The sequence below is a fragment of the Grammomys surdaster genome, unplaced genomic scaffold, assembly GCF_004785775.1.
Source record: "Grammomys surdaster isolate TR1022 unplaced genomic scaffold, NIH_TR_1.0 191, whole genome shotgun sequence".
Taxonomy (NCBI): domain Eukaryota; kingdom Metazoa; phylum Chordata; class Mammalia; order Rodentia; family Muridae; genus Grammomys; species Grammomys surdaster.
The window spans coordinates 12,922,045-12,931,398 of record NW_021604636.1 but is presented as its reverse complement, the minus strand read 5'-3'; the positions used below and the strand labels follow the sequence as shown (position 1 = coordinate 12,931,398).

The window sequence follows — 9,354 nt, the reverse complement described above, 5'->3', positions numbered from 1 at the left end:
ACACACACACACACACACACACACACACACACACACACACACACACACACATTCTACCTGTTACTTTGAAATTTCATCTGACTCATCCCTTTTTTCCATTCTAGTAGTACGCAGTCAACTCTCCAAGGTCAGCACTGCTGTTTTACCTTCTCCTGTGTCTCTTAGACTTGGCCATATGTTCAAAAATTTCTGGGGAGCTTCAAAGATGTCCAATATGTAGGACATGCCCCAGACAAGTCAAATCAGAATCTTTGTTAGGGGTGGGAGAACCAGAAATACATATGTGTTAAGGCTCTTCAGTTGGTCCAGTGGGCAGGCACGGTTAGCACTGCTGCAGAGTCATAGCCCAAGGGAGAGAAATATGCCCAGCACAAGCTAATCAAAACATCTCAAGAGCAGTATAGCTTTTTTTTCTTTCTTTCTTTCCCAAAAGAGACACAGTGTTTCTCTCGCTAAGGGGAACTCATTTTATTCAATAAAGAATCCACATAGAAGTAAAATTCTCACAAACTATCTCCCACTGTTGGTCATATTGGAGTCCTGTTCATAACTGAACTCTTTTATTATCTGTGGAATGACTATTTCCTATTCTTTTGTGAGTAAAGAGTACTAACATTTCAGGAGTGATGAAAAATTTAAACTCCTTTGAATATTTTGGGACAGGAATGATTTCTTGAACACTTGTGTGATGCGAGATGTCAATACTGTTTGAAAAACAGAAAGTGGTCTTCAGGCAGAATTGGACAGTGTGAAACAGGATTGGTTTGTTCCACTGATGCCACCACACCCAATGTCACTATTGTTTAAAAAAAGGCACACTTATTCACTGAGTTTCTTTCAGTAACTAGGTATTGTTGTAGCAGATACTGGCTTGAGGCTACTCAAAGATGAATAAAAAAGATATTTGTCTATCACTGTGATGATGGTTAACTTGTGGACCATCTTTAAAATGGATATGACTCTGACTTCCAAATAGTAAAGCTATTTTAAGCTATTGAAGGGTTTATCATTAGAATGTTCATAGGTCTTTGCAACTTACTTATCTCATTTTTTAAACAATGGAAGTAGTATAAATGTGTGTGCTGTATTTAAAAACTAAGTTCACTAAAAATGGCAAATATAATGTGGAAACATCTGAAGCCCCAGAACCCTTCGATGTTGAGCACTCTGATATTGTGACGCTCTTGTGCAGGCAACCATAGCTGCTCTGAGGTTTCACAATGCAGTCACATTTAAAACTTAATTGCTTTGTTGATGAAAATGAAATGCTATCTTAACCTGTGCTTCCTTAGTTTCTAAAGTCGACTATGTTAAACAGCTAATCGTCTTTTTTTTTCCTACTAGCAAAGGAAAACTGTATTAGCTTGATTTCACTGGGATACTAATCACTCATTTATTACATGATTAAAAACAATACAATCCATATTTTTAAATTTTACAGTGTTTCTTCTTGTAAAAATAACAATTTTAGACCAAATTTATTCTATTTCCTTTTTTATTTCTACTTTGTTCGGCTTAACAATTTCTTTGTTTCACTGCAAGCACTGTTACTCTGCTTTAAAAGTATATTTAAGATTTTGCCTTTCCTACTTAATTCCTCACCTTATGCCTTGGTTGCTTTTCTATTGCTATGAAGAGACACCATGACCAATACAGTTTATAAAAAGAGTATTTAGTTGGAGGCTTGAATACAATTTGACAAGGTAAATCTGTGACCACTACACAGGAGGCATGACATTAGAAGGCAGACATGGTGCTGGAGCAGTAACTGAGGGCTTACATCTAATCCTCCAGTTGGAGACACAGAGACTAAATATGGTATGGGCTGTTGAAGCCTCAAAACTCAATCTCAGTGACACACCTCTAACAAGGTCACTCTTCCTATTCCTGTTCCACCAACTAGTGGCTAAGCATTCAAATGAATGAGCCCATGAGGGCTATTCTCACTCAAACCACCACACCGTACTTGGCCTCTATGTTTGTGTGTTTCTGTACCTTTTCTGTTAGAGGATTTTCCCCCATAGTAGGGGGTAGTGGCTTCCTCTTTATATTGAGTAATAAGGCAGTAACTATTCCAATAAAAGGAAAACTACTAAAAAGTACTAAAAAGCCACTCAGAATATATGACAAGAGAAAGGAAAACATAACTCCACATAAAGACGTTTGCACAGGTGTTCAATGCTATAGTAATAAGCAAGACAGAGAAACAACTCAACTGTTTATCAACAGATTAATGGTTAATGTCACATCGTATGTACACATAATATGAAGAGCTTGTGAGGCCTCACTATACAGAAAACATTGTAAGGCAGCTAATGAATGCTGAGAATAGGAGGGATAATCTTCCCCAGGGGAGAGCTCATCAATTGATTATCTAATATCAAATGGTCAGTGCTGAAAACATTATACCAGTAACACCATACAATGTATGTGTGTGTGTGTGTGTGTGTGTGTGTGTGTGTGTGTGTGTGTGTATGTTATGTAAAATATAAAACCAAGCAGGTTATATTTAGGAATATATATGTATATGCAAGCAATAATAATTGATGAAAAAACAGACCATGAAATTGAAAGAGAGCAAGGAGGGGTATTTGAGGGAGTTTGGAGGGTTCAGAGAGAGGAAAAAGAAGTGGGAAATATCATAAAATATCTCAAAAATTTTTTAAAAAGGAGGGATAGCATTTGTATATACTATAGTATGCATAAACCTTAAAATAATTGGTATCTTAAGTAAAAGAAGCCAGGTAGAAGAGAACATGGTTGTTTAAAAACTGTATGATTACACATATAAAATATCCAGAATAGGCAAGTTCAGAGACATAAGAGTAGAATCATAGTTTCAAGAGAGCATGACGGTTAATAGGTACATATTTTCTGGGACGAGTGGTACAGCATTGTAAATATATTAATAGATGCTAAATCCATAGACCTATTTAGTTACCCATAATTGCATGTGTGTGTGTGTATGTGTGTATGTGTGTGCATGTGTGTGCATGTGCGTGTGCATGTACAGTGTTATTAATTTTAAGTTAACTGTAGAATGATATGCCCAAGGTAGTTTTAGATGATCCTAACATAGGTAATATAAGTATTTTTAGAGTTCCATCAATTAGTCAAGTTCTCTTGACTGTGGATAGCCTTATTTGCCAACATTCTAGATCCAAGTGAGAAAAGGCCGGTATTTTAATCGTGGTTTCCCTTCTGTATTGTTCTCTGACTCAGCCTAGTATCTCCAGTACAAAGCTCTCTTCACTTTCTCACAGAGAGAGCTTCCAGTCTTCAATTCAGGGGAAAGCTGTAGACCTGGTAAGGGTTGTTCTGAAACAGGATCTTCAATAGTCTTTATGATCTTAGCACTACTTTCATCCCACACTCAGAAATTCCTGATGCCTCAACCTTAAGGTATTTTAAGGTTGATTATATAAATTGGGTTCCCTTTCAACACTCTACTTAAAAGTCATTGGTGTTTCCAGAATGCTTTGATGGTTACTACCTGTCTGACAGTGTCCCAGTCTCCATAATTTCACTACAGTGCCTCCCCCTCTCTTCTAGATAAGTCTATTAGAAAACTTAAGCAAAATCCTTTTTGCCATCACTTTTATGGTGTTTTGCAAGGTAACAAAAGTAAATGTATTTACACAATCTACTATCTTTGCTTAGAACTCATTGATTCAATTTGTAAGGATGATCTATCTAGTGTGTCTAGAATAATATCTACTTAACAATGATATTACTGAGTTAATGTTATTATACTGAACTTGCTATATATGCACTTTGCTTCTTAGGAAAAGTTTTCTACAGTGTTCCTGCTACTACCCATGGCTGGTTTTGATATCACTGTCATGTTATTACCATAATATTAGGTGGGGTAACTACTCTTTTTGTCTCTCCTTGGGTTTGTTTAAAACAGATATGATGTTTTCCCTGAAGATGTTATGGAACTAATTGTAAACCCGTTGTGTGTGCTTTACTGTATCACTTTTGGTCAGAAATCCTTTTCAATGTGCCATTTTAAATTTAGAATTTAAATTTAGAACTTCAGACATTTGTATTTTATTTATATGATTTATATTTCTCTCCTCTCTCTAGATCTTCCTAGACTCTGAATTTCTTTCAAGTTCATAACCTCTTCTCCTTTAATTGTTATTGCTACACACACACACACACACACACACACACACACACACACACACACAATCTGCTGATCCTAGTTAGCATTGCTCTTATGTATTCGTATTTAATGTACTTAGTGATGAACAACTGGGGTCCACTAACCTATAAGGAGACTGACTCTCCCTTTCTCAGCGCCATTTATTGCTTGTAGATCTAGGGATGGGACCTTGTGAAATTTCCCTTTTCCTTATTGGCATGTTGACTATTGTCATTATGCAAGACTTGTTTAGGCAATCACATGGCTGATGTTTCATGGGTGAAACATCCGATTCATGTCTAGGAGACTCTATCTTATAAGAGAAGTTTGAGTTCACTCTGGTCTGGCTCTTTCCACAGTGATTTCTGAGCTTCTGATATACAGGTTACATTATGAACGTTCCAATTGGAGATGAGCACTCTGTGATCAACTCTCTGTATTCTGGGGCAGTACTGTATCTCTGTAGTTGCCTCCACCTGCTACAAAAAATGTAATAACACTGAGTCATTGTTGAAGCCACAACATCAAAGTTTCTGTTAGTCAAGAGTTGCTGGGCAAAAGTTACCAGAATTTAAGGATATAGCTGAAGATAACACATACTTTGGACACAGTACTTGAAGAAATGAGACTGGATCTGAGCTGGAAGTCTCCTCTCTGGGGACTAACTCATAATAGCCAAAGATGATACAAACTGCTAAGAGAGAAAATCAACCAGTACCTATGCAGCTGTAAAGCCTACAACAATGACTGGCTTGCCAAGGTTTTTCCAACAGTGCAATATACTGGCACTCGTATTCTTGAGAATAACCAGCAGCTGCATAGCTGGACTTAAACCTTGCACAATAGGAGGAAATTCATGCCTGCTGCTATAAACTTAGCCAATTACCCATGGCTGCACAGGCCATGGAACATAAAGAAGAACCTTCTAGTGCCATTTTCTAAACTAATATAATTTCTAACTCTATGTTAAATGTTTACCCTTACATCTAGAGGTAGGTGTAGCTCTAACTCCTCACCAGGGAGGCTCTTTTTGTAACAGATGGAGACTATTATCCACAACTGGTCAAAACACAGAGAATAAGCAAGTGTGAGATACCCAGTCCCAACAGAAGCTCTACACCTAAGGCTCTGGGAACATCATGGAAGAAGGGGCAGAAAGTTTTTAAGAGTCAGAGACCCAGGACATATGCTGTTTGATAGTGTTTCCTAGTCATGACAGAGAAAATGCATCCATGAAATTTCAACAATAGGGTTTCCTGAATAAGATCAGCATAATGACAATACTTGACATACCGATGTGAACAGGGGAATTTCCACATTGTCCCACCCCTAGTGAAGAGCCACATATGGCCAATGGTTGCTGAGAGAGGGAGAAACAGTTTCTTCTAGGAACAAACTCCCACATTGCCTGTCCAATCCCAAGTGTCCAGCACTGGATGCATGTAATATGAGCAAACTAAATGGATTTCATAGGTTTTGTATACATGAGTATATACTTACACACATACATGTTTATATACATGAAGCAGTAATAATTAAAGATATCATAACTTTGGAGGTGGTATATAGCAGGAGTTGAAAGGGGAAAAGCAGAGGCAGAAGTAATGTAGATATAGTACTTATTATGTAATTCTCAAAAATAATATTAAATTAAAAACAATAAAAAGAAAATGCATTTTGTTGATTGGGCTTGAGTTATAAAGAACATTTTTTTTTTTTTTTTTGGTTTTTTGAGACAAGGTTTTTCTGTGTAGCCCTGGCTGACCTAGAACTCACTCTGTAGACCAGGCTGGCCTTGAACTCAGAAATCCGCCTGCCTCTGCCTCCCAAGTGCTGGGATTAAAGGCGTGCTCCACCACCACCTGGCCAAGAACATTTTTAAAATAATTAAATTATCTGCTTTTATAGCCAACTATACAAAATTTAACATTTAACTACCTCTAGATTTTTCATATGTGTGATTTTTATCTTCCAACTAAATTATAAACAAGTTGAATATAAGAATTATGACTTATGCATACTTTTCAGAGTGGCAAACACCATGTTGAATAGATACCTTTAATATGTAGACATTTTGGCTAATTTTAGCATATACCTTTCCTACAAGCATAATTTCTCATACATTTATTAAGGATTCTGGTTAGTCAGGCTTTCATAATGGATGTCTTTCTGTACATTAAAGATCTTAAAATTGTTTCTGAACTTTACATTGGGCCTCTTAAGTTTTTAATCACTTAGCCTTAATGACTAACTCAGGTTGCTCATAAGAGTAATGGCCCATTCATTTATTTAATCTGTCTCAATAATTGGTGTAGTTCATTGAAGCTAATAGTTCAAATGCTGTGCTTGATCTGGCAAGCAAATGCAACTGCGGTGAGTATGACAGCCATTCGAGAGGTGGCTAGAATCTTGCAGTACTACAGGATAAATGGCTTTGAGGGAAGCCTGCTGGTGTCCAGGGGATCTAGAAGTTGTAAGGAAGGCCCCATCCTCTACATGCAGGTGTGTGCAGTTCAATCAGATTTGTTTATCTCTTTCACTTTCTGACGTTGTCTATTTGGTGTTGATTGAATAACAGCTTAAATACATATGATTTTAAAAAAGGTTTTATTAGTATATGGCAACTATGTATAATATTGGTTTATTATGTATATATGGTTTTATATTTGTACTTAACATATTCTGATCATATTAAACAATAGCTCATTAGGTAAAAAGAATCTATTTTCAATAAAAAGGGAAAAATAAAAACTCTCTATATCCTTTAAATATAACACTGAAACCATGCAAGCCTGTTAATATTTTTACATAGCTGAATAAATTCTTAAGGTATGAAAGAAAAAAACTTGAAAATTACTTCTGAACTTTATAAATATGGCACATCTCCAATCATTTATTTATTTATTTGTCTAACATGTTATATATATATGCAATAAATTGTAACTGGCTATCATTCCTTATCATAAAGTTTTCATTTCCCTTGTTCTCAGGAAAGCAAAATGAATAAGAATAATGAAATTTGATCATGGCAAAATAGAATATGGTTACTATCTCTAATTTGGCTAAGACATAAGAAAATGTTAGCTGGTGAAACTGAAGTTGGACACTAAGTTTTTTAACTCATTCTTTTGGGGCCTACGACAGAGCCTGTGAGATCCAGAAGGTGCTAACTACAGAATGTAACAGGGATTTACTGGAGACAGTAAACAGCCATAACACATTCCATGTTGAGAGCCTGGGGAGACCAAGATTTATGGTAAAGTGCAGTTTTTTTCTGCCTCCATAAAGCTGGAGGCGAGCTTGGTGATGGGCTGATTTGCTTTCATCTTCAGGTGGTAAGAAAAGGACGCGGCACCTTTGTTGGAGGCATGGTAACTAGCATCTTGCTGCACGGCCAGCACACAGGACCATCTGTCTCACCTTCCTTAATGTATCAGAGAAAATTTTCAGCACACACCCAAGTAAGTCCTAGTAGAAAGACACAGGCATGAGGAACAACACAGGGCAGTGTCCTATGACATAGTAATGCTGTGTGACACAAGCAATACCTTAGATAAAATGGCTAAATAATAGTTTGAACACTTAAAATCTCATGCACAGGTCACCAAGCCACTTTCCTTATTTTTCTTTTTTTTTCTTTTTTTTTTCTTTTTGGTTTTTCGAGGCAGGGTTTCTCTGTGTAGCCCTGGCTGTCCTGGAACTCACTCTGTAGACCAGGCTGGCCTCGAACTCAGAAATCCACCTGCCTCTGCCTCCCAAGTGCTAGGATTAAAGGCGTGCGCCACCACTGCCCGGCACCAAGCCACTTTCCAATGTAAGAAAATTTTGTTGAGTTCTGTCTGGTCTTTAAAAAAGATGTGTACAAGCAGTGTACCATATCTTCTGAAGAACTGCAGGTAGATCATAATTCAAGGCAGTGTACCATATAGACCATGACATGTTTCAAGGCACAGGCCAAGAAGATTTTGTACTTTTCCACCACCTGGACCCTCTTACCCCCTCCCCTTGTAAAACACGCTATAAAAAAGCATTTCATGTTCAAAAAAAAAAAGAAATTAAAAAAAAATAAATAAATAAAACTGAAAAAAAAAAAAAAAGATGTGTACAAAGGATAGTCTGTGTCCCAGGAGCAGGTAGGGAACAGACTTCAGATAGATGCTTCTAGATCTAGAACTCACTAGACTGAGTTCATATAAGATGAGAGAACTGGTGTCTCAGAGATTTCATAATTTGGTAAAGTCAGAGGCAGGAGTAGAACCAGCAACTCATCCCTAATTCTGTATACCAAATGTAGCCACTGCCATGACTTAAGGTGTGAACCTTTGGTGCTCTTCAGTTCATTTGGGTTCCTGACTTCCAGATATTAGAAGTTGTTTTTGTCATCAACCACTGCAGAAAACTTTCAATTATTATCTTGATATGATAATTAAAAGCTTCTATTGTACTTAAAGATTAGAATTTGTGAGAATGACAGGAAAGTCAGTATCTAAAGTTCTTTCCCCCAAGTGTTCCAAAAAATATAAGGAATACAGATGCTTCACAAATTTGCTTGTCGTTCTTGCAAGCACCATGCTAATCTTTTTGTATCATTCCAACTTCAATATATGTGCCACTGAAGGAAACACATGATTTCTGAGCAAGCAATTGATTATTCAGGAGTGCTGAATTGCTGGATAGTAAAGTCAGTTAAGCTCCAGTGAATCTCCTTAAGCTGGAGAGCAAAATATTAAGCTGGAGAGTAAGCCAAAACTCATACATGGGAATGGAAGCACAAATCGTTCTATCTAAAAAGCAAGGCTTTCTTCTGTCCATGTACTAACATCTTGACTCATCCTTCCATCTGTAAATTGACTTGATTCTTAGAGTCAATCAGTTAAATCTAAGATCTGATTTGTGATAGACAACAGGGCAAAGAAAAAGGACCAAAACATACTTTTTTTTGTTTTTGTTTTTGTTTTTTGAGACAGGGTTTCTCTGTGTAGCTCTGGCTGTCCTGGACCTCACTCTGTAGACCAGGCTGGCCTCGAACTCAGAAATCCGCCTGCCTCTGCCTCCCAAGTGCCGGGATCAAAGGCATGCACCACCACTGCCTGGCTCAAAACATACTTTCTAGGTTTCTGCATCCTTTGGTTTTTCCCAATAGATAACTTTAGTTTCTAATACTTTATGAACAGTTATACTTAATGTACTGTAACTGAATGACA

General features: G+C 37.1%; 1 non-coding gene across 1 annotated transcript; it reads right to left on the bottom strand.

Moving 5' to 3' along the window:
- Nucleotides 1-8,671: 8,671 nt before the first annotated feature.
- LOC114622828 lies at nucleotides 8,672-8,775 on the bottom strand. The gene has a single exon (XR_003711684.1). It is a non-coding gene; the product is annotated as a U6 spliceosomal RNA (small nuclear RNA).
- Nucleotides 8,776-9,354: the final 579 nt, after the last annotated feature.